The sequence below is a fragment of the Brienomyrus brachyistius genome, unplaced genomic scaffold, assembly GCF_023856365.1.
Source record: "Brienomyrus brachyistius isolate T26 unplaced genomic scaffold, BBRACH_0.4 scaffold45, whole genome shotgun sequence".
Taxonomy (NCBI): Eukaryota; Metazoa; Chordata; class Actinopteri; order Osteoglossiformes; family Mormyridae; genus Brienomyrus; species Brienomyrus brachyistius.
Window position 1 is genome coordinate 1,584,812 of NW_026042320.1, and position 25,830 is coordinate 1,610,641.

The 25,830-nt window shown below is 39.2% G+C and overlaps 1 long non-coding RNA gene and 1 pseudogene across 1 annotated transcript in view; both read left to right on the forward strand.

Annotated features, from left to right (window-relative positions):
• The window catches only part of LOC125723095 (uncharacterized), a 43,537-nt gene extending 29,821 nt beyond the window's left edge, over positions 1-13,716 (forward strand). The window contains exon 3 of the long non-coding RNA XR_007386741.1: positions 13,674-13,716. This is a non-coding gene — a long non-coding RNA (uncharacterized LOC125723095). The remainder of the gene's footprint in view (positions 1-13,673) is intronic.
• Positions 1-25,830, forward strand: part of LOC125723040 (cytohesin-1-like) — a 458,952-nt pseudogene that overhangs the window by 260,937 nt on the left and 172,185 nt on the right.

Sequence of the window (25,830 nt, forward strand, 5' to 3'; positions counted from 1 at the left end):
CTGTGCCCTCAGACCTCTTCAGATTGCAAGCCCATTTAAATGGCACAGAGGTACACAATGGGTGGCCTGTATCTGCTTCACTTAATGTGCACCAAAGACCTCATATGAGGACCACAAGAGCCACCCCAGATTTACCCACCATCATGAGAAAGACTAAGATCAACATGGATCAAATGGCCTATTTGGGTGTACAACCACCCCCAGACCACTCTGACTGGCTTTGGGTTTTTGAGACAATATGAGAAGGGCAGGTGCCCTTTTGCGTGGAATTTTTCCTTCTTCCTCTTTTTGTTTTCTTCAAGTGCCAACAAGAGAAATTAATGACAATGCCAAAGCATCTGTAATTGCAACAATTTTCTAGGAGAAGGGGTGTGTTTTTGACACAAGTGCAGGGGTGCCAATATTTTTGGCCTTGACTGTAATAGTTATTTGTGATTTGTAATAATTATTTAATTTTATCGATCCATCTACTTACCTACACTAAAAAATGTACTGTTGGATGTAATTAATTTTAAGACTAGTAGTTACATGAAATTACTTTCTAAGAGCATTTTATTTTGTAATTCAAATTTTTCTTATTTTTCAAACCAAAAAGTTACAGCACTTCAGCCATTCACATTTATAAAACAATATGACCAATCACTAGTTCAACCTCCCAGCCATTTATCCTTCAAAAACATGGCCCTAGAAACGTTCCCACATTTTCATCATATCTTGTTTCCCATTTAGTCTGTCCAACATTTTTTCATATGAAGCTGCCTTAATCATCTCATCGGTCCATTCCTATATATTGCGGATTATTGAGGATTTCAAATGCCTTAATATTACCCTCATGGCAGTTATGAGTCCCACCATCACAGCCTTAAACTGTTTATTATTCACCTTTGGCAATTCCACTCTATCTCCTAGCAGACAGAGTCGGGTTTGTGGGGTAAAGTAAAGCCTAGCCATTTGTCCAGGAGACCAAGAACTCTACCCCAAAATGGATATACCTGAGAGCACTGCCACAGCATGTGTAAATAAGCCCCCACCTGCCTTATAAAATTCCAACACTGATCAGTATTAATTAGTCCAGTTCTATTTAGTCTAACTAGTGTCCAGTATTATCTGTGTATAATTTTATACTGAATAAATGTACCTTTTACTTCCCTATAATATTTCCCCACTCTAGAAAGTATTCTTGACCATTCATCTTCTTGCCATTGTTTCCATACTTTTTCCTATTTGTATTTCAGGATTGTGCCAAATTGAGGAATATGGCTGCATGTCATGTGATACTTTAAGCTTCTTATGTATTTTGATCCATATATTCCTCAAAAAAGATATTATCGGGTTTGTGTTTCTTATATTGTCCCCCCATTGTGACAGAATGTGCAGAGGTTGAAATAGTGAAGCCAAATTGCTCTCGATAGCTATCCAGTCCACATCAGAATTCACATTCTTCCAGTGATAGTAGAGTTTGGCTATTTCAAATGACATGCTATATAATCTAACATCTGGCAATCCTAGACCTCCCTTGTCTCTGGGCGAAGTAATTTTAATCCTATAGGTTTTTTCTTTCCCTACAAAAATCTTTTACTATACTCTCGTACTGTTCAAATATCCTTTCCGGAATATTAAATGGAAGCATCATAGAGAGATAATTAACTTGAGGCACCACAACCATTTTAGTAACATTAACTTTCCCCCCATAAGGATAATTTCAATGCTTTCCATTTGTCCATATTAGGTTTAATTTTGTTCAATGAGGGTTCAAAATTCTGAATTATTATTTTGTCAATATATAAACAGATTTAAATTTCATGTTTATAGTTCAATTTTATGTTATATAAACAAAATAATTTTAATACAGTGCATTTTTTTATTAATTCAACAGCACCCATGTTCAATCCACTTAAGTTTGGAAGGTGTATTGGAAGGTAACGCAGATATTTCTTAAGTGGGCATCCAGAGATATCGTCCCACCTCCAAGCACCCCTTTTCTCCACTAGTTCTGTATGGAGCTCGACAGGAGGAATGGAGAGGTAGAGAAAGGGGTTAGTCTCACACATAATGTAATACAAAATAAAGAGTAAATACAAGTGCCATGAAGCAGAATTGAGCTCCAGCAGGCCTCGACTTACAGTAAAGGAATTGTAAGGCAGACATGCTAACAAAACAGCTTTACATTCCCAATTCCAAACCATTAATGGGCAACCTTAGAGTGACGACGGCTAAAAAAAACCTTAGCTATAAGCAGGAATGAAACATTGTGAAAAGCCAAGACTCCACATGAACATGTTCTCCCCTTGCAGAGTCAGATCACGCATTTGAAGTGTTCCCAAGTGTTTGTGTGTTTTAGGTTCCTGTTAGTGAGGGGTCCTTTGCCGTTCTGTCTGACATCCAACAGAAAGTCCACTGTGTCTCTGCAACTTAAGCTGAGTCAGTGTAAGTGTGTGGCTCAGTAGCTCAAGTATTTGGGCTTGTAATCCAAAGTTTGCTGGTTTAAATCCAGCTTCAGATGGATAACTGTATGTTTATGGGCCATTGAGTTATGAAAAATAATCAATGTAGTGAATCACTATATTCTCAAATTACTTCTTGTACTTTTATGAACAACACCGTTTATTAAACAAACAAATCTGCATTGGCAGACTGAAGAATTAAAAATGAAAATAAACTATCATTTAAGAAACTGTGGAAAACTGAATTTACAATATTTGTAAATTGAAGGAAGAGTCCATTAACGTAACGGAAAATGTGCTGGTAATTTTCTGCCAGTACATTTTCCATTTTTTGGTGGATTTTTTTTTTACAGTGTATGACACGCTTGAATTCACTGAGCTCAAGTGTATGTGAAAATTAATATATTTACATCTAGTATGTTTCATGGCTTCACTGTATTTCCCACTGCAATGATCAGTTTCATCTAACTGCTGATGTTAAAGGCAGAGCTGAAATTTAGTTTAGTCATGACCTCAAAATTTAATTGAGTAGGTATTCTGTACAACCAGACGGAACTGCTGGTTGGGCTGGTCATCACCTGCATTTTCTAAGTGAGGTCTAAATGTAACGTTTCAAATTGCACAATATATATTAATCTGTTTTTTAATGTTTTTACAAAATATTTTTAATGTGTTTGCATCTTATATTTTGCATAATGGGCTTGTACATTTGCTTCTTCCTTGATTTTGGTGTAATGAAGTGTAACTAGTGAAAAAGAGAGAAGCTTTTGGGAAGCATTATTGAGCTGATTGTCCAGAGTCACTTGGGTGACAATTAAGGTCAATATAAATCACTTATTACCCACTGTAATCCTTTGTATTCCCCCCGCACAGTCTGTTAACAAAATAAGAGGGTTGAAGTCAAATCAGGTTAAAAATGTAAATTTGATCCTCCGCCTATCGCGGAAGATGTGTTCCAGGCCCATCAGCGATAGGTGAAAATCCACGATACAGAAAGACCATATACATTTTTTTTAAGTTTAAGCCTTAAAATACCCCTCCCACATGCTTTAAACACATGTAAACTCATTAAAATAACACATATCTGTTTAAATAACAAACATCTGTTTGTCAGGCTAAGGATATGAGTGACATAATAATAATAATAAAAATAAATAATAATATGTAATATATATATATACACACACACAACTTTCTCTCTATATATGTAATGGAATATATAAAAATAAAAACATATATGGCTCTTACATATTCTTTTCATCCTTCTTCATGTAGCGTACTGTTGATTCATTCAAGCCATAATGGCGAACGCCGTCCGCATAACGCTTTCCTTCCCGAAGCACATCCAGAAGTTTTACCTTCTCCTGAATGGTCAACGTCTTCCATCGTAGGGCTTAGAACAAAATGAAAACAATCGGACCACAAACAATGTACGGGATATGCAGAGAATTGTGAGGCGTCGGAGGAAAATCCGCGATATAGTGGGGGAAATCGCTGTAATGTGAAATCTGCCAATCCTGGTTTTCAGCACCATGGACAGAAACCTTTCGTTTATGCCCATTTTCACTGTTCATAATTGGATTTTTATCTTCTCCTAGAATAGATTCACCCTTTTAATAGGTGATATCCTAGAATCCAATATATTATTGCAGGGCTGTTTTCATTTGATATTAACCAAACGTGATATATTTATTTTTACTTTTGATATCTCATCCTTTTCCCCTTATCTGATAAGAGCCGCTGTCCGCTGAGACAAGCTGGTGTATTTTTACTGCTCATTGAAAAGTGGGTGGTGCGGACATTGTGTATTACATCACACTCTGAGACAGTCACTGATTGGTGGGCTCTGAGGGGGCGGTGTGACCTGAAAATCATCCATCAATCAACCCAGGATGGGGGGCCAGCCTATCGCAGAGCACACTCACACACCATTCACTCACACATGCTCTCCTACGGGCAATTTAGCAAGTCCAATTAGCCTCAGCATGTCTTTGGAATGTGGGGGGAAACCGAAGTACCCAGAGGAAACCCCACGACGACATGGGGAGAACATGCAAACTCCGCACACATGTGACCCATGCGGAGACTCAAACCTGGAACCCAGAGGTGTGAGGCAACAGTGCTAACCACTGTACCGCTCCTGAAAATCATGAACTATTTTAAATGTTGAAGTATTTTTGAAATATTTATTAAATTTAAATATTTATTAAATCAAAACATTGAGCAGTATACATGATATAGCTACTTATTAATGAATAAGCAATATAATAAGATTCAATTTTGCTTTCACTACTTAAAGCGCCAGAACAACGTATTTGAAAAATTCAACAGCAATATCTCTTACCAGAAATCAGGAACAGGTTAAGAAAATCCACAGACTTCGTCGCGAGCAGTTTAATATACGAACTATTTCCTTCTACCCGACTCCACACACCAATAATATCACTGCGCAGCAGATATCGCCAGGGAGCTCGCGCTTGCGTCTAATGCGAAGTGATACGAGTAGTGTACTTCGATAGAAGCCCGACATTTCTACGGCTGATATTTCCAAACCTGAACAACTCCCAGCAGAACTTTGATGAATAGATAGCATTAAGGCCCCTCTAAAATATCTTTTTATAGTTTTGGGGTGAACCTCCCATTTAAACGAAGTACATCGTGGTGCTCATGAATTTGAAAGCCTAGATGCCTCACCTCGCTTTTCCACAACGTGTCAGCAGCGCCACCATCTTGGAGCGATAATTAGACATAAACAAGCAACATGTCAGGGTGTAGATGGAAAGATCTTTTAGCCATAACTTCTTTACTAATTAACGCATTTATATCTTACAATTATGTAGAATAAATAAACAAGCCCACCACTACTGCCCCCCCAAATTTATGTAGTACTACTCATAGTATTCTCAACAAAAACTAATCATGCTAGTATCCCGTCAGTATCACAGGATAGTAAACATGTTATGTATCTTATTTGACCGTACCGCAGATTTTTTTACCTGTGAAATGTGGTTCCCTGTTTTCTAGTTTTAACATTCCTCATGTTGTTGCAGTTTCGAAAATAGTCGGTTCACTAAGTCATATCTATGAATCCTCTATTTCACAATTACCGCGCCAACATCGCGTATCAGCATACAGGGTTTCAAATCTATGGCGGTGCTGCCTACGCTACTACCAGTCACATGACACAGGAGCTACCGTATACCCGCCAATCGGGAGCCGGCTAGATCAACCACGCCCACCCGTCACATAGAGAAGAGTGAGGCGAAAGAAGCGAATCAGTTTAAAAATGTCACCATCAACGCAGTGTTCAGTAGTCTGAAGATATTTTACTTTAAGCAAGGCACAAAATAAAGTTGTAGTATTTGTAATAAAATTTGAAGATTAGCCATCCCAAGGAGCTGACAGGAAAGCCAGGTACAGGTTTAGTCCTCCTTAATCAGCTTGTCGGTTACTAAATGTCGGCAAATAAGCTTGCCTTTTTCTGTGATTTTTTTTTTCAGTTAAATTGACACTTGACGAAGTAATCTGAGACCTGAGATATAACATTGGCAACGATGGTCATTTTTACAATCATAGATTTTAACATTGAGGACGTGTGTCTCATGTCATTTTCACATAGAGGGAGTTTAATTGTTTTTATCTGTGTCTGTGTGTCAACATATGTCTATTTAGTTATGTCACTCAAATGTATGATTAGTATCGACATTTCGGTAGACTACTATGTTGTAATAAAACTGCATGGTCCTCTGGGAGTTGGGCAATAGAACGGAATTGTAAAGTATCAATAAGAAACACTATTAATGAAGTAGCCGCCCTAACCTTTTACTTTGTATGAAGTGTGCATACAAAACACAAATAATGCAGTTGTACTGTTATGTATGTAATTTAAAAGGTATACTTGCCAGCAAAAGATTGAATTAATAAAATTAAATGAAAAGTATTAAGACCCCTTGTCATTAATAGTATTATATACTTCTTAATTTTACAAAGACTTTTTTTTCTCTCATATATTTAAGTTTTTGAAATTGATAATCTGGAAAACTGCTGCCTGGGATCCACTATCCATTCTTGACTCTTGGAATAGGAATTGAAGTCGAATCAAACAGCCTTACAGCACCCTCTTGTGACATGCAGTAATATGAATGAAGTGTCCCGTTTTAAGAGGCAGACGTTGAGGCCGAATTTAAGTTGGTCACAAATGTATTTTTCTTCTGCAGCTAGAAGCGTCGTCTGAGCCTGATTTTAACTGCCATGTCGGTGTGGGATTCTTGTAGTAGAAGTTATGTGAATTGCGGTACTCTGAAATTAAGTGATATGTGTATTAGAATCGTGAAGTGTCATCTTCCTTTTGTTTTAGGTTCGCCCCGGGCATTTTTATGAACTGTATTGTAATATCAGACAGTGTGTCATGAATTTCTGAAGGGATGTTATATATGACCGTTTCTTGGATACGTCTCTTGTACAGTAGTTGCAGTTTGTCAGGACAAGACTGTTTGTCTAATCTGACATGGTGAACAAGTCCTGTGATTAAAGCATGTCTGCTGCTTAAAACATTGTGTTGTATGCTGAAGGTTTCTTGCCGGTACACGTTGAATTACCGTTCCATTAGAATATTCAAGTGTTATTTTTAAAATCATTTAATGAAATAGGTATTTATCTCATCATTGATGACTGTGGTCCACCTGTGTGACAAGTAACCTGTCCCAGACAGAGGTTTCTTCAAGGCCTGTTGTAGGAACCCCATGGTGTAGCATTATGAGAAAGTATACAGGGAGTAGTACAAATGAGCAGTCGCCCTGCCCCTCTTTTACTCATTTTGGATGCTTAAATTACTAAATTGTGTCTTTAATGCTAATCTGTATGATTCTATGGTCTGAGTGAGTCTCCAGTACTACATGAATAGTAAACCTAAAAACTCTACTTCTCTTAGCTTAATAATATTTTCTTTATTGAGTTGAATTAGCTTGTGTCTAATTTTCATTTTATTGATTTTCTGCACGGGGGCGGCATGGTGGTGCAGTGGTTAGCACTGTTGCCTCACACCTCTGGGACCTGGGTTCGAGTCTCCGCCTGGGTCACATGTGTGTGGAGTTTGCATGTTCTCCCCATGTTGTCGTGGGGTTTCCTCCGGGTACTCCGGTATCCCCCCACAGTCCAAAAACATGCTGAGGCTAACTGGAGTTGCTAAATTGCCCGTAGGTGTGCGTGTGAGAGTGAATGGTGTATGAGTGTGCCCTGCGATGGGCTGGCCCCCCATCCTGGGTTGTTCCCTGCCTCATGCCCATTGCTTCCGGGATAGGCTCCGGACCCCCTGTGACCCAGTAGGATAAGTGGTTTGGGAAATGGATGGATGGATGGATGGATGGATGGATGGATGGATGGATGGATGGATGGATGGGATGATTTTTTGCACACTTGGATTATTTATTTGCCCCCCTTGTCTTTTGTACATCTTACTTTGAAAAACTTTCATGTTATATTTTAAAACATCTGTACATCTTACTTTGAAAAACTTTGATGTTACGTCTTAAAACATTTGTGTAACTAAAAAATTATGGTCAAGTTATATTACCAAAAAAACTTCATTTGATAAATTTATATAATTTGTGCAACATGTTTGAAAAATAAACAATGTACAACTATGTTCAAGTTAGATTAAGAACAACACATTTGATAAATGCATACATTTGGTATAACATCTGTAAAATGTTACACTACTTGATAATGGTTGTCCGTTCTTCCCCATTGCTAGCATTCCGATCTTTTGCTCACCCCAGACATGGATATTACATTACAAGTTTTTTCAACGCTTGCATCTCCTTACGCCCCCGACTATCCTTGAACAGCGTGTGGAAGAAATCCCCCTTTTCTTCAAACATCCGCATCCAAATCACAAACGGTATTCTCAGCCCAAAACAGTCGCATTTAGGCCGCTGACATATATTCAGCATTCTGTCCCCCAGCTCCCCGGTCGCGTCCCACTTTATAAAGACCCTCTGATCTTTACCTTCGTCAGGATTTTTAAACTGCATGGCCAAATTGTAGATGTTCCCCCGATTGTCAGGGTTGGTGGTCGCTTTCATCATCGGGACGCTGATAGACTTCAAGTTTTCCCATTCATCTTCAGAGGAACTCAGTAGATGCGGGTCGTCTTTCGCGGGGTCTGCGCCGTCTACGGCGATCTGAAACATGTGCAGTTCCTCCTCATCGTAGTCAAAGAGCCAGATCAGTTTATCCCCGTTGGGCATCTCGCAGGTACAGATGTAGCCGCTTGAATTTTCCCCTCCCAGCCGGCTGCCTGCCGGTTGCCTGCCAAAAGCCAGCCAAAGGGACTGACCCCCCTCCTTCTGGGGGTGAGCCTAAATTCTCGTCTAAACCCGCCCATCTATTCACTTGCACTTGTTACCATGAGATAGCGCTTTCTTTACAAAAACACATTTTAGTTGTGGTCACAAGTTTACATACAACAGGTATCAACCAGAATCTTTTGGTAGCCATTAGCAAGCCTGGCTGAATATTTGACCACTCTTCTTTGCATAATTTCTAGTTCATTTAAACTAGTTGGGTTCCAGGCACAGACCTGGCTTTTCAGCATAACCCACAACTGTTTTGAAGCTTGGCATCCTGATCAGGAGTGACAATTTATATAAAAACATAAGAACATAAGAAATGCATAAACGAGAAGAGGCCATTCAGCCCATCAAGCTCATTTGAGGAGAACTGTAATAGCTCAGCAACTAATAGCTAACTAATTTGTTGTTCTAATATTCATTTATTGTATTGTATTATTCCTGTAATATAATGTGATTGCACATTTTATACTTCAACGTTTAATCTGTTGCATGTTATTAACTGTGAAAAGGCTAGTATTGTGTGTTTTCTTACAGTTTTTTTTTCAATTGCTAAGACAGTACCATAGATTCTACTCTGTCTCTTCACATACATGATCCATACTTGGCATTGCTCTGGAGAAATATCTTGGCATCCAGCATTCATTGTTTGATCTTGTGTGAATTTACATAATTTGTTTATTTTATGTGTTTTTTACAATCTATTTTAGAAAGGGTCTTGATAGTAATTTAGTAAAATTATATATTTCAGTTTTGACTGTTTTACTAGCAGTTTTAGGGTCAGTATGTACTTATGTGCAAAATGGCCTCTGATAAATGAATTGAAGAATAAATTTTGAAGAATTTAGTTATTGATTGCATTTTGTATGACAGCAAAGCAAAATGCTTAACAGTTTAGCTCACATGAGCTAATGTTGTGGTGAAGAGTTTTGAGAAAGCAACTTCAGTATTGCAGTATCTGTCTTAGCAATTGAAAAAAAAACTGTAAAATTCACACTGCCTTTCCAAACTGATTGGTGTGAGGAGCAGTGACAGACATTCCACACTGATGGACCAATGACAGTATGCAAAGGTCTGGTGACTCCAAAGTCACTTCAAAGTTGTAACACTTTAGTAATCAAACCTCACACAATTCTTTGAATGTCTCATTCACCTTTGTGTAGCCAGCCCCTATGTCTATAAGCTTCAGAGCTCAAACGTCTTGGCTAGAAATGTTTATAATGTGATGTTTTACAATTTGTCAGCACCACTGAAAATAGGTTTCGAAAAGTGTATGTTTAAAGTTGATTTTAACAAAAAAATAGAATAATCACATTCAAAATGATCTCAGATTATTGATGCTGTGTTTGTGCTGAATAAAAGCCTTTGAGATAAATATTGTTTAGATAAGTGAAATATTTTACAGTTTTTCTGAATTGCTGAAATATTAGAAATCATTTTGGGAACAAAACTGCATGCCAATTGCCAAAAGCCATGTATTGAAACAATCACTTTGGCAAAACTTTAAACCATGCTCACCTAATTAGATACAATTTGAAGATCTCAGTCACCCTTTTTGCAAAACTTGAAACACATTCTCATTCATCAAAACACATTTTGAGCTAAGGTGAACTTTGATGAAAAATTGAAAACACAGGCCGCAGAAGAGAGAGGAGTAATACCGCTTCCATCAAATTGACAGGTCGGGTCAAAAGGTCACTTGTGGGCGGGGCTTGTGTAGGCGGGGCTTGGTTGTGGTGGTACGATGTGACGTCACGGGAGTTGGATTTATTTATTTATTTATTTATTTATTTATTATTTTAAATTATTATTTATTATTATTATACATTATTTATTTATTTTAAATTATTATTTAATTATTATTTTATTTTTAAATTATATTGAGGAGAGTGCTATATTGAGGAGAGTGCTATATTGAGGAGAGTGCTTATGAGTGTGTGTGTTATTTTAATAAGTTATTATTTTGTCGGGCACCGCCGGGGCTGAGCGGGGGTGGGTTACCTGATGGAGCGTGAGCGTACGGCGTGTCTGGTGTTGCGGAACCGTGGTAAGGTCCCAGGCTTTGGAGAATCACCAAAGGACTTAGAACGCTGTGTCTGGTGCGGTACTGCGCTAAGGTCCCCACGGTTTTGGATAATCCTCGGAGAGAGCGATGCCGGAGAGCTGAGAGCCGTGCCATTGCGCGAGTCTGATGCCGGAGAGCTGAGAGCCGTGCCGCTGCGCGAGTCTGAGAGAAACTCTGAGAGCCTGAGACTCTGGGAGAAAATGATAAAGTTGGAGCAAAGAATGAGAGGAGGAGGCGGAGGGTCTGTCGTCCAATAAAAACGCTTGGCGGTAGTTTTGACAGTGTATGTGTGTTTCTTCTTCACGCAAGCGTTTGTATTACATCAGCGTATGGGGCCACACTTTTGAAGGCCGTCTCTAACAACTTGGGCCATATATAAAATCTGTTTGAAGTTTTGTTTTTCATATATGACCTCGCACAAGTACAGATATGGGTTAATAGAGACACGATATGAGCGCACCTGGTTAATAGCAATTAAATAATCTAGTAAAGACACGCAAGCATTGTATTACATCAGCGTATGGAGCCATACTTTTGAAGGTCATCTCTAATGACTCGGGCCATACATCAAGTTGGGTAAATCCTGTTTTTCATACATGACAGTACAGATATGGGTTAATAGAGAAACGATATGACTGCACCTGGTTGATATTACGGCGAGCGGGGGTGCCTTTTCCTCCTAGGGTAGAGGCACAAGCATCTTCGAGGTCTTACCCTTCCTGCCAGCCAAAGAGGTTCATCCAGGCCTTACCTGGTGAGTATATTATTTCTTTTATTCGTGTGATAAAAACGCTAATTAATTAAATAAATAAAAAAATAACATTCTAATAATAGGTATTCTCTGTTTTTTTTCTATGTACAAGAGAGAGACTGCGCTGACCGGTCAAGAGAAAATCTACAAGAGACCTAAATCAGCAGTGTTATAAAGCACATAGCCAACGCTAATTAATAAAGAATTTAAGCATAATAGCCCAGACGTACCATGGCCTATAGCTGGTAGAAATGGAGCTATCCTACGGCCTACAAGATAAAAGCATATGGCACCAAATTGGAATCAGTAGTCTTTAAAAGAATAAATGGACTAGCAACTGTCTCTGGGGGAGCACCCCCGGTTAGGTACTATTAAGCAGCATTTAGTGACATGCATCAAAACACATTTTTAAAAACTTTGACAGAATAAAGTCTTAGTTATTTTAATAGATACGTTTTTCAGTAAATGTTTATTCACGCGCATGCGGAGAAACACACACCCCGGAGGTCAAACTAAAAAAAAGTTGATACAAACTACAGTTGTATCGGACACGCACACAAAAACACAAAAGAGTTTGCTCAATCAAAAAAACACCAAACATATATAGTTCACGTTTTTTATTAAAATGTATAAGGATTGTTTTGTTATAGCGAAATTTTAAATTAATATGAGTGGGATATAAGTCATTTAGGCAACAGTATTTGAGTATTTGAACGGCTAGAAATGACCGACCAGGCAGGCAGAAGTCTGCTTTTCTTATCTCACAAGTCATGGAAGAGTGGGAGGGGGCCACATAAGTGTGGGGTAGGAACTGTGGAATCAGGCAGGGGTGTAAGAATTTAGGATATAGTCTTGTTATTTTAAAGAAGGTGTACATGATTATTTAATTATATTTAATAGGAACCAGTAAGCTGCATTTAGCACCATGCTGCAAATACACATTAAAAACTTTAAAGAATAAGGTCTTAGTTATTTTAATAAATATGTTTTTTCAGTAAATGTATATTCATGCTCATGTGCACAAGCACACACACACACACACACCAGTGGTCAGGGGCTTTAGAGTTTAACTTTAGGTCTGTGAAAGTATAGGACCGCGATGTGTATACAGACCCCAAAACATACTAACTTAGTCGTTCATGAGTCTTATTGTGAAAAACCACACAAAATAGACTTGTAAATTTTAAAGAAAAGACATTAACAGCTTTTGTTAATGTTTAAATGTATAAAAACTTTAGATGTGTTTGTTAAACAGTCAAACAAAAATGTGTTATTTTAAAGTAGTATAAAATATAACCTTAACTTTGGACGCAAGATGAACAACCTACACACACACACACACACACACACACACACACAGCAAAACCCCAAGCATGCGCACAAGCGCACAACCAAAGGTTGGGAAGTGTGCTTTCCTTATCTCACAAGCCATGGAAGGGTGGGAGGGGGGCCACATAAGTGGGGGGTAGGAACTGTGGAATCAGGCAAGGGTGTAAGAATTTAGGATATAGTCTTGTTATTTTAAAGAAGGTGTACATGATTATTTAATTACATTTAATAGCAACCAGTAAGCTGCATTTACACATTAAATGCAAATACACATTAAAAACTTTAAAGAATGGTAATATAACTTGACCATAGTTTTTAGTTACACAAATATTTTAAGACGTAACATGAAAGTTTTTCAAAGTAAGATGTCCAAAAGACAAGGGGGACAAATAAATAATCCAAGTGTGCAGAAAATCATCCCATCCATCCATCCATTTCCCAAACCACTTATCCTACTGGGTCGCAGGGGGTCCGGAGCCTATCCCAGAAGCAATGGGCATGAGGCAGGGAACAACCCAGGATGGGGGGCCAGCCCATCGCAGGGCACACTCATACACCACTCACTCTCACACGCACACCTACGGGCAATTTAGCAACTCCAGTTAGCCTCAGCATGTTTTTGGACTGTGGGGGGATACCGGAGTACCCGGAGGAAACCCCACGACAACATGGGGAGAACATGCAAACGCCACACACATGTGACCCAGGCGGAGACTCGAACCCGGGTCCCAGAGGTGTGAGGCAACAGTGCTAACCACTGCACCACCATGCCGCCCCTGTGCAGAAAATCAATAAAATGAAAATTAGACACAAACTAATTCAACTCAATAAAGAAAATATTATTAAGCTAAGAGAAGTAGAGTTTTTAGGTTTACCATTCATGTAGAACTGGAGACTCACTCAGACCATAGAATCATACAGATTAGCATTAAAAACACAATTTAGTAATTTAAGCATCCAAAATGAGTAAAAGAGGGGCAGGGCGACTGCTCATTTGTACTACTCCCTGTATACTTTCTCATAATGCTACACCATGGGGTTCCTACAACAAGCCTTGAAGAAACCTCTGTCCGGGACAGGTTACTTGCCACACAGGTGGACCACAGTCATCAATGATGAGATAAATACCTATTTCATTAAATGATTTTAAAAATAACACTTGAATATTCTAATGGAACGGTAATTCAACGTGTACCAGCAAGAAACCTTCAGCATACAACACAATGTTTTAAGCAGCAGACATGCTTTAATCACAGGACTTGTTCACCATGTCAGATTAGACAAACAGTCTTGTCCTGACAAACTGCAACTACTGTACAAGAGACGTATCCAAGAAACGGTCATATATAACATCCCTTCAGAAATTCATGACACACTGTCTGATATTACAATACAGTTCATAAAAATGCCCGGGGTGAACCTAAAACAAAAGGAAGATGACACTTCACGATTCTAATACACATATCACTTAATTTCAGAGTACCGCAATTCACATAACTTCTACTACAAGAATCCCACACCGACATGCCAGTTAAAATCAGGCTCAGACGACGCTTCTAGCTGCAGAAGAAAAATACATTTGTGACCAACTTAAATTCGGCCTCAAAGTCTGCCTCTTAAAACGGGACACTTCATTCATATTACTGTATGTCACAAGAGGGTGCTGTAAGGCTGTTTGATTCGACTTCAATTCCTATTCCAAGAGTCAAGAATGGATAGTGGATCCCAGGCAGCAGTTTTCCAGATTATCAATTTCAAAAACTTAAATATATGAGAGAAAAAAAAGTCTTTGTAAAATTAAGAAGTATATAATACTATTAATGACAAGGGGTCTTAATACTTTTCATTTAATTTTATTAACTCAATCTTTTGCTGGCAAGTATACCTTTTAAATTACATACATAACAGTACAACTGCATTATTTGTGTTTTGTATGCACACTTCATACAAAGTAAAAGGTTAGGGCGGCTACTTCATTAATAGTGTTTCTTATTGATACTTTACAATTCCGTTCTATTGCCCAACTCCCAGAGGACCATGCAGTTTTATTACAACATAGTAGTCTACCGAAATGTCGATACTAATCATACATTTGAGTGACATAACTAAATAGACATATGTTGACACACAGACACAGATAAAAACAATTAAACTCCCTCTATGTGAAAATGACATGAGACACACGTCCTCAATGTTAAAATCTATGATTGTAAAAAAATGACCATCGTTGCCAATGTTATATCTCAGGTCTCAGATTACTTCGTTAAGTGTCAATTTAACTGAAACCTGGCTTTCCTGTCAGCTCCTTGGGGATGGCTAATCTTCAAATTTTATTACAAATACTACAACTTTATTTTGTGCCTTGCTTAAAGTAAAATATCTTCAGACTACTGAACACTGCGTTGATGGTGACATTTTTAAACTGATTCGCTTCTTTCGCCTCACTCTTCTCTATGTGACGGGTGGGCGTGGTTGATCTAGCCGGCTCCCGATTGGCGGGTATTCGGTAGCTCCTGTGTCATGTGACTGGTAGTAGCGTAGGCAGCACCACCATAGATTTGAAACCCTGTGAGCCTCGTTGGGCGATATGCGATGTTGGCGCGGTAATTGTGAAATAGAGGATTCATAGATATGACTTAGTGAACCGACTATTTTCGAAACTGCAACAACATGAGGAATGTTAAAACTAGAAAACAGGGAACCACATTTCACAGGTAAAAAAATCTGCGGTACGGTCAAATAAGATACATAACATGTTTACTATCCTGTGATACTGACGGGATACTAGCATCATTAGTTTTTGTTGAGAATACTATGAGCAGTACTACATAAATTTGGGGGGGCAGTAGTGGTGGGCTTGTTTATTTATTCTACATAATTGTAAGATATAAATGCGTTAATTAGTAAAGAAGTTATGGCTAAAAGATCTTTCCATCTACACCCTGACATGTTGCTTGTTTATGTCTAATTATCGCTGCAAGATGGTGGCGCTGCTGACACGTTGTGGAAAAGCGAGATGAGGCATCTAGGCTTTCAAATTCATGAGCACCACGATGTACTTCGTTTAAATGGTAGGTTCACCCCAAAACTATGAAAAGATATTTTAGAGGGGCCTTAATGCTATCTATTCATCAAAGTTCTGCTGGGAGTTGTTCAGGTTTGGAAATATCAGCCGTAGAAATGTCGGGCTTCTACGAAGTACACTACTCGTATCACTGCGCATTAGACACAAGCGCGAGCTCCCTGGCGATATCTGCTGCGCAGTGATACTGCAGGTGTGTGGAGTTGGGTAGAGGGAAATAGTTTGTATATTAAACTGCTCGCGACGAAGTCTGTGGATTTTCTTAACCTGTTCCTGATTTCTGGTAAGAGATATTGTTGTTGAATATTTCAAATACGTTGTTCTGGCGCTTTAAGTAGTGAAAGCAAAATTGAATCTTTTTATATTGCTTATTCATTAATAAGTAGCTATAGCATGTATACTGCCCAATGTTTTGATTTAATAAATATAAAAATTTCATAAAGATTTCAAAAATACTTCATACTTCAATACTTCAAATAGTTCATGATTTTCAGGAGCGGTACAGTGGTTAGCACTGTCGCCTCACACCTCTGGGTTCCAGGTTCGAGTCTCCGCATGGGTCACACGTGTGCGGAGTTTGCATGTTCTCCCCATGTCGTCGTGGGGTTTCCTCTGGGTACTTCGGTTTCCCCCCACATTCCAAAAACATGCTGAGGCTAATTGGACTTGCTAAATTGCCCGTAGGAGAGCATGTGTGAGTGAATGGTGTGTGAGTGTGCTCTGCGATGGGCTGGGCCCCCATCCTGGGTTGATTGATGGATGATTTTCAGGTCACACCGCCCCCTCCGAGCCCACCAATCAGTGACTGTCTCAGAGTGTGATGTAATACACAAAGTCCGCACCACCCACTTTTCAATGAGCAGTAAAAACACACCAGCTTGTCTCAGCGGACAGCGGCTCTTATCAGATAAGAGGAAAAGGACGAGATATCAAAAGTAAAAATAAATATATCACGTTTGGTTAACATCAAATGAAAATAGCCCTGCAATAATATATTGGATTCTAGGATATCACCTATTAAAAGGGTGAATCTATTCTAGCAGAAGATAAAAATCCAATTATGAACAGTGAAAATGGGCATAATAGGTCCCTATAAACGAAAGGTTTCTGTCCATGGTGCTGAAAACCAGGATTGGCAGATTTCACATTACAGCGATTTCCCCACTATATCACAGATTTCTCTCCGACGCCTCACGATTCTCTGCGTATCCCGTACATTGTTTGTGGTCCGATTGTTTTCGTTTTGTTCTAAGCCCTACGATGGAAGACGTTGACCATTCAGGAGAAGGTAAAACTTCTGGATGTGCTTCGGGAAGGAAAGCGTTATGCAGACGGCGTTCGCCATTATGGCTTGAATGAATCAACAGTACGCTACATGAAGAAGGATGAAAAGAATGTGTAAGAGCCATATATGTTTCTATTTTTATATATTCCATTACATATATAGAGAGAAAGTTGTGTGTGTGTATATATATATTACATATTATTATTTTATTTTTATTATTATTATTATTATTATTATTATGTCACTCATATCCTTAGCCCGACAAACAGATATATGTGTTGTTTTAATGAGTTTACATGTGTTTAAAGCATGTGGGAGGGGTATTTTAAGGCTTAAACTTAAAAAATAATTTATATGGTCTTTCTGTATCGTGGATTTTCACCTATCGCTGATGGGTCTGGAACGCATCTTCCGCGATAGGCGGAGGATCAAATTTACATTTTTAACCTGATTTGACTTCAACCCTCTTATTTTGTTAACAGAGTGTGCGGGGGAATACAAAGGATTACAGTGGGTAATGGGTGATTTATATTGACCTTAATTGTCACCCAAGTGACTCTGGACAATAAATTCAATAATGCTTCCCAAAAGCTTCTCTCTTTTTCACTAGTTACACTTCATTACACCGAAATCAAGGAAGAATCAAATGTACAAGCACATTATACAAAATATAAGATGCAAACACATAAAAAATATTTTGTAAAAACATTAAAAACAGATTAATATATATTGTGCAATTTGAAACTTTACATTTAGACCTCACTTAGAAAACGCAGGTGATGACCAGCCCAACCAGCAGTTCTGTCTGGTTGTACAGAATACCTACTCAATTAAATTTTGAGGTCATGACTAAACTAAATTTCAGCTCTGCCTTTAACATCAGCAGTTAGATGAAACTGATCATTGCAGTGGGAAATACAGTGAAGCCATGAAATATACTAGATGTAAATATATTAATTTTCACATACACTTGAGCTCAGTGAATTCAAGCGTGTCATACACTGTAAAAAAAAAAAATCCACCAAAAAATGGAAAATGTACTGGCAGAAAATTACCAGCACATTTTCCGTTACGTTAATGGACTCTTCCTTCAATTTACAAATATTGTAAATTCAGTTTTCCACAGTTTCTTAAATGATAGTTTATTTTCATTTTTAATTCTTCATTCTGCCAATGCATATTTGTTTGTTTAATAAACGGTGTTGTTCGTAAAAGTACAACAAGTAATTTGAGAATATAGTGATTCACTACATTGATTATTTTTCATAACTCAATGGCCCATAAACATACAGTTATCCATCTGAAGCTGGATTTAAACCAGCAAACTTTGGATTACAAGCCCAAATACTTGAGCTACTGAGCCACACACTTACACTGACTCAGCTTAAGTTGCAGAGACACAGTGGACTTTCTGTTGGATGTCAGACAGAACGGCAAAGGACCCCTCACTAACAGGAACCTAAAACACACAAACACCTGGGAACACTTCAAATGCGTGATCTGACTCTGCAAGGGGAGAACATGTTCATGTGGAGTCTTGGCTTTTCACAATGTTTCATTCCTGCTTATAGCTAAGGTTTTTTTTAGCCGTCGTCACTCTAAGGTTGCCCATTAATGGTTTGGAATTGGGAATGTAAAGCTGTTTTGTTAGCATGTCTGCCTTACAATTCCTTTACTGTAAGTCGAGGCCTGCTGGAGCTCAATTCTGCTTCATGGCACTTGTATTTACACTTTATTTTGCATTACATTTTGTGTGAGACTAACCCCTTTCTCTACCTCTCCATTCCTCCTGTCGAGCTCCATACAGAACTAGGAGAAAAGGGGTGCTTGGAGGGGGGACAATATCTCTGGATGCCCACTTAAGAAATATCTGCGTTACCTTCCAATACACCTTCCAAACTTAAGTGGATTGAACATGGGTGCTGTTGAATTAATAAAAAAATGCACTGTATTAAAAATTATTTTGTTTATATAACATAAAATTGAACTATAAACATGAAATTTAAATCTGTTGAGTTTATATATTGACAAAATAATAATTCTGAATTTTGAACCCTCATTGAACAAAATTAAACTTAATATGGACAAATGGAAAGCATTGAAATTATCCTCATGGGGGGAAAGTTAATGTTACTAAAATGGTTGTGGTGCCTCAAGTTAATTATCTCTCTATGATGCTTCCATTTAATATTCCGCAAAGGATATTTAAGCAGTACGAGAGTATAGTAAAAGATTTTTGTTGGGAAAGAAAAAACCTAGGATTAAAATTACTTTGCCCAGAGACAAGGGAGGTCTAGGATTGCCAGATGTTAGATTATATAGCATGTCATTTGAAATAGCCAAACTCTACTATCACTGGAAGAATGTGAATTCTGATGTGGACTGGATAGCTATCGAGAGCGATTTGGCTTCACTATTTCAACCTCTGCACATTCTGTCACAATGGGGGGACAATATAAGAAACACAAACCCGATAATATCTTTTTCGAGGAATATATGGATCAAAATACATAAGAAGCTTAAAGTATCACATGACATGCAGCCATATTCCTCAATTTGGCACAATCCTGAAATACAAATAGGAAAAAGTATGGAAACAATAGCAACCCAAAGGGGTGAAAACTCTTTGGGATTTATTCGTAAATGGGATGTTTATGTCATAATCAGACTTCAAGAGTAAGTATGATGTAGAAGGAGGAGGGAGTTTTTGGAAGTTTTTGCAACTGAGGCATTGAGTCACGAGTGTTAAAATAGAGAAGATGAATGGTTAAGAATACTTTCTAGAGTGGGGAAATATTATAGGGAAGTAAAAGGTAAATTTATTCAGTATAAAATTATACACAGATAGTACTGGACACTAGTTAGACTAAATAGAACTGGACTAATTAATACTGATCAGTGTTGGAATTTTAGAAGGCAGGTGGGGGTTTATTTACACATGCTGTGGCAGTGCTCTCAGGTATATCCATTTTGGGGTAGAGTTCTTGATCTCCTGGACAAATGGCTAGGCTTTATTTTACCCCGCAGACCCGACTCTGTCTGCTAGGAGATAGAGTGGAATTGCCAAAGGGGAATAATATACAGTTTAAGGCTGTGATGGTGGGACTCATAACTGCCATGAGGGTAATATTAAGGCATTTGAAATCCTCAATAATCCGCAATATATAGGAACGGACCGATGAGATGATTAAGGCAGCTTCATATGAAAAAATGTTGGACAGACTAAATGGGAAAAAAGATATGATGAAAATGTGGGAACGTTTCTAGGGCCATGTTTTTGAAGGATAAATCACTGTGAGGTTGAACTAGTGATTGGTCATATTGTTTTATAAATGTGAATGGCTGAAGTGCTGTAACTTTTTGGTTTGAAAAATAAGAAAAAAAAAGTTATCGCCAAAGATATTGGCACCCCTGCATTTATGTCAAAAAACACACCCCTTCTCCCAGAAAATTGTTGCAATTACAGATGCTTTGCTATTGTCATATTAATTTCTCTTGTTGGCACTTGAAGAAAACAAAAAGAGGAAGAAGGAATAACAGGAATGGGAGACATTCCACGCCAAAGGGCACCTGCCCTTCTCATATTGTCTCAAAAACCCAAAGCCCCAGAGAGCAAGTCAGAGTGCTAAGAATTATAGCGCCAACAAGCCCATGGCCCCTTTTCATGTAAAACTTCGTACATGAGGATGTTTGTGCAGTTTAGTGCCTTTCTTAGCCTCGGCTCCTGTAAATCATATAAGCACACCCACCACACCCCCAGGAGCATTCCGCGTGCCCCCACCTGCCAACCTGCCTGTCCCCCCCAGCCCACAGGCCGTCTGTTGTTCTGAAATTTATCCACATGACATGAATTTTTCCCCCAATCTGGGAGACAGTGCAGAATTTTTGGAGTCGGTCCTAACTCTGTCTTGAATATGTACCCAGCAGGCACCTAGGACTCGTATCTCCCTCTGAGAATCTCTTCTAATGCGCTCAGCAGCAGAAATTCTCCATCCTAGATGAGCCTGCAAAGTTCTGTAGAAGTTAAATATACTTTAGTCAAATGAGAGACTAACCTGCTGTCAGGCTGGGGAAGCTTGAACAAGGCCTTCATTCATGACAGCTCCACTTGGCTTTTTGACGAGTCCCCATTTAGATGCAGCACGTCAGAGACTGAAGAGCAGGATGAAGGCTGTAAGTACAGTTTGCTGTGGATTATGACTGTGTTTAGATCTAATAATGGATGAGACAATTTACTTAAAGCATGATATAGTTCATATTGCTCTTCAGGCTTCGTGATAAAATATTAAAATTATGGAGTACAAAGTTGTACATGCAAAGAAAACAATGCAGAGCAGCAGAGCACCTGACCCAGAGGGTCTTCACATAGAATTCTACAAAGGCTATTTTTTCCTGTTGGATTAACAGCTTTGGTTGTCTTGCCCTTTAAAGAAATTCTCTCAAGAAAGAAGTTGCCTCTTACCATGTCACAAGCAATTAGTTTCACCCAAAAAGGAGGAGGACCTCTCTCTGCTCCCCGTGTTAGTAGGTTCTCCCCGACTCCTCCTGCTTATTCCTCTCTCCCTCCCTCCTATTTGCGCTCTCCTCCTCCTTTTGGTTTCTATTCATGTCTTTTGGTTCAGCAATAAAAACCACAAGGCTGCCCTTGGATTGTCCCTCTTCCCATCGTGACATATTATGTATTGCATGATTATGAAGTGATTTGATTATTATACAATAGTCAATTAACCACTTTGTTTCTTCAAATTGTCTTTCTTCTGAATCATCGGATATGTGTCGTAGCTGGTAATTTGTTACACTCTGCTGTCAGTGCCAGTGTAGCCTAGATCCAACCAGTCGTATGTTTCGGTCATGCTGATGTTTGAACAATTTTTGGGAACAGATTTTCATAATGTTTTCTCATATATGTGGTGTGATAATTGAGCATGACCCCACTGTTGCTGTGCTTGGTGCTCCTGTCATGACCTGTAATCTCTTATTTTTTCATGTCTCCTCCCACTCATGCCAGCAGAGGGCGCTGCTGGCCCTTTGTAACCCTCCTAATTCTCCTGTATCCCATTATAGTTCTCCATCCTAACCCTGTACACCTGTTTTGTCGCTGATTAGTGTGCTGTGTATAAATATGCCTGCCCTCACTGCGTTCCCCAGCTCAGTCATTGCTGTTCCATGTGTAGTCTGTGTTTCCTTAAAGTCCACGTCTGTCTCAAAGCGGCTGCATTTGAGTCGAGTCTCACCCGATGTTCACATCTCCTCGCAGAAAAACAATACACCGTCTCACAGGCCAGAGCCACAGCCTTCTCCTCTCTGCTGGGTGGAAGAACAACTCTCACGCAGTGGAAGTCCTCCAGACCCCCTGCCTTCAGACAATAGGTTAAGGATGTGTTTTCTATGTTACCTATTGAAAATCTGAGATACAGCAGAGGCAACTGTAAGAAGAGCTTTCATGCTGTCTGGTCTCCTTTCACTGAAAATGTGGAGGGCCTGTATGTCACTTGGAAGATATTATTTAATCCCTTATATTACAAACCAAAGAATATTGCACTACACCATTACTAGGCTACACAAAGTTATTTTAACAACCACTGAATGGAAAAAGGTCAGTGCTGAATATATATATATATAGCTGTGGAGCAGCAGCAGGCCTTGCTGGTCCGGAAATGCAAGCAGCATTGTCCACATTACCACTCTCTGTACTTGGATTGACCGAATGCTCAGACCGTAGGATAAGAATTAATACTTTTTATTGATCCCCATCAAGATATTTTCGTTTTGCCTCCCCCAACTTGCTCAGAGCGAGCTGGCCATGATGGGCAGCCAGTCATAGTGGCACCCAGGGAGCTGGGGGGCTTGCTGAAGGACCCACAGATGTGCCCAGGCTGGGCTAAAGTGGGCTATTTTCTGATCACAGGCTTAGCACACTGAGCTACACACTGCCCCAAAATTTATATTTATATGTAATCTGTGTGTGTATGTGTTATCTAGATTTGCCCTGTATGTTTCTAACTAAATCTAATCCACTAAATCTACCTACTATAATTATAAGTACCTCACTATACCTATATCTAACACTGCTATTCATCACCAGTGTTACATGTCAGGGCTTCGCTGCAATAGATCCCTCAGAGCTGCAGGTTATTACTGTGACTTTGCACACACACACGTTGCTGCTTCCTCAGCCAGTGTCACATATACTTTGTTACACACAGACCTCAGTAATCTCTGCTACACTCACACCTGCTCACTTTACATCCATGGTTAAATTCTCCTAATGGAATTTATCTTAATGTCTTTATTCTATTTTATTTGAACTGTTACCATATTATTCATTGTATTGTTCTTTCGATTTTATTTCTATTTTATTATTGCTAATACACCGGATCTGAGTGCCTCATTTTGTTCCCTTCATGTAGAACACGTTTTGTAATGACAATAAAACATCCTTATCCTCATCTAAATCACACTGTCTAACTACTAACCTGTTTAAATAATATAATTGGATTTCAAAGGTTAATAGTCACTCAATTACCCCCTCAGCCTAACAGTACCACAAACACCCAACATGCACGGAAATTTTCTCCTAAGTTGTTTTCCCTGCCTGGAACAATACCACAGCAGTCACATGGACTAATGTTTCAAAACATTTCGGAAACCTTACATTGAAACTTGAGGTCTTTAGAAGGGATCAGTCCTGGGTGGCAAAGTTGCCATCACAAAGGTTTTTGATTAAGGGATTCATGATGCCAGGTAGCCATCTTTCACAAGCTGGTGGGCTGTGCCACTGATGCGTTTGCTTTGGTTTTATATGTCTGTCCTGGTTTGTGTTCTTGCCACTTCAGGTTCCCTGGTTTTGGTCTACATTCCTCGGTCCTCTGCTGTGGAGTCTACCTTCTGCTTCACCTCATTCTGGAGTCGCCCATCCAGTCAGCGGCCCATGTCCCCCTGGTTCCCTGTTTCCAGAGGTTGGTCTGCTAGTCTCCGGGGCCAGGGGGCAGAAATCTGCCATATTGGATGGGTGGCCCAGGTTGGGGTGCTCCATCATAGACTGGTACATGAAGGATTATAAATGGTTTTTAACCAGTATGTACCGAGTGTGCATCGTGACGAAAAGAATGTCATGGGAACATTTAGGACTGACTGCAGTATTAGTTCAAAGCATGATTGTGTTTTTCTTAATTTTTATTGATTTATTTTTGGATTATTAATTTTTTAAAGTAACTTGATTCAGTTAAAAGGGGTTTGTCCATTTGCTTTAGCAGAAGTTCGTGTAAGTATGATGTTCACCTTCCCTTTTCATAGTCTAGTCTTTGCCAAGACTTATGCTTATTTCTCCTGGTTAAGTTAATCTGACTTGTGTGTTTAGGAGGGTCATACAGGCTTTTTGTTTGTAATGGAAGCACAGGGTCTCTACTTGAAGCTTATTTGCCATGTTAATTGAAGCATTTTACCTTCCTCTCTAATCTCTTTTTTTCTTGGCTCTCACTGCAGTCTCCTCTATGCCAGGGTTTCTCAACCCAGTCCTTGGACCCCACTGCAAAGATCCACAGTTTTGCTCTGTCCAAGCTCTCAGCACAGCAGTAAAAGGTGACTGTTTGGTTCATGCATGCAGGGATCTGGGACAGAGCAAAAACGTGGAGCTGTCTGGTGGGCTGAGGAATGAGTTTAGAAATGCTGCTGTATGAAGTATTAAACCATTTGACCGGTTGGATAAATGTTAAAATGTTTTCTCAAAATATAAAAAGAGATAATCTTCTGTTTTGCGTCTCATTACAAGCAAACTTGTTTTTTGTTTTTATGTCACTCTAGTATTTGATATCTAATTTTCAGTCTTCTGGCAATATAATCTGGTGAATGGGGAAAGACTTCCAGCAGGGGCTCCGGTTTCCTCCCACAGTCCAAAAGTGTGCAGGGTAGGTTAATTGGCAAATCTGAGTTGTGAGTGTTTGCGCCCTGCAGTGTGTTGACTTCTGCCCAGGGTTGGTTCCTGCCTACGCCTGTTGTTCCAAGGACAGGCTCCGGTCCCCCCCGCGACCTCAGTTTGGCTTGCTGTCTCCCCACTTGGTTTTCTTTGGTTTACGTCTTCACTAGCCCCCTCGTTGCTTTGACTTGTGTGTAAGTTATGTATGTGTGATTGTATTGCTGTGTAGGCAGTGACTGCTATTTTGTTTTGCAAGTGTGTGTTGGACTCTGTTTATTTGGTTAGGGAGTGAGGTGGAGTGTTTGTCTTTTGGTTTCCTTTTCTTTTGCACTTAGGTGAGATTAGCTGTGGGTCGCACTTGATAGTTGGGGATTTTGTTTGTTATTTTGGCTGTGGTCACTCCCAAAGTCTTTTGCACCGGGTTATTTGTTCAGTGTCAGTATTATACATGAAAAAAAAATGAAAATACAAAAAATATCCCTTTGCCCACTGGTGTTCCCTTCTTGCCCTCACCCTGTTTGTCCCTTTATCCCTTTCCCCTTTCCCGTGAATACTGTTACACTCCAACCCTAGACAGGATATCAAAACAGCATCTTACCTATTGTTTTA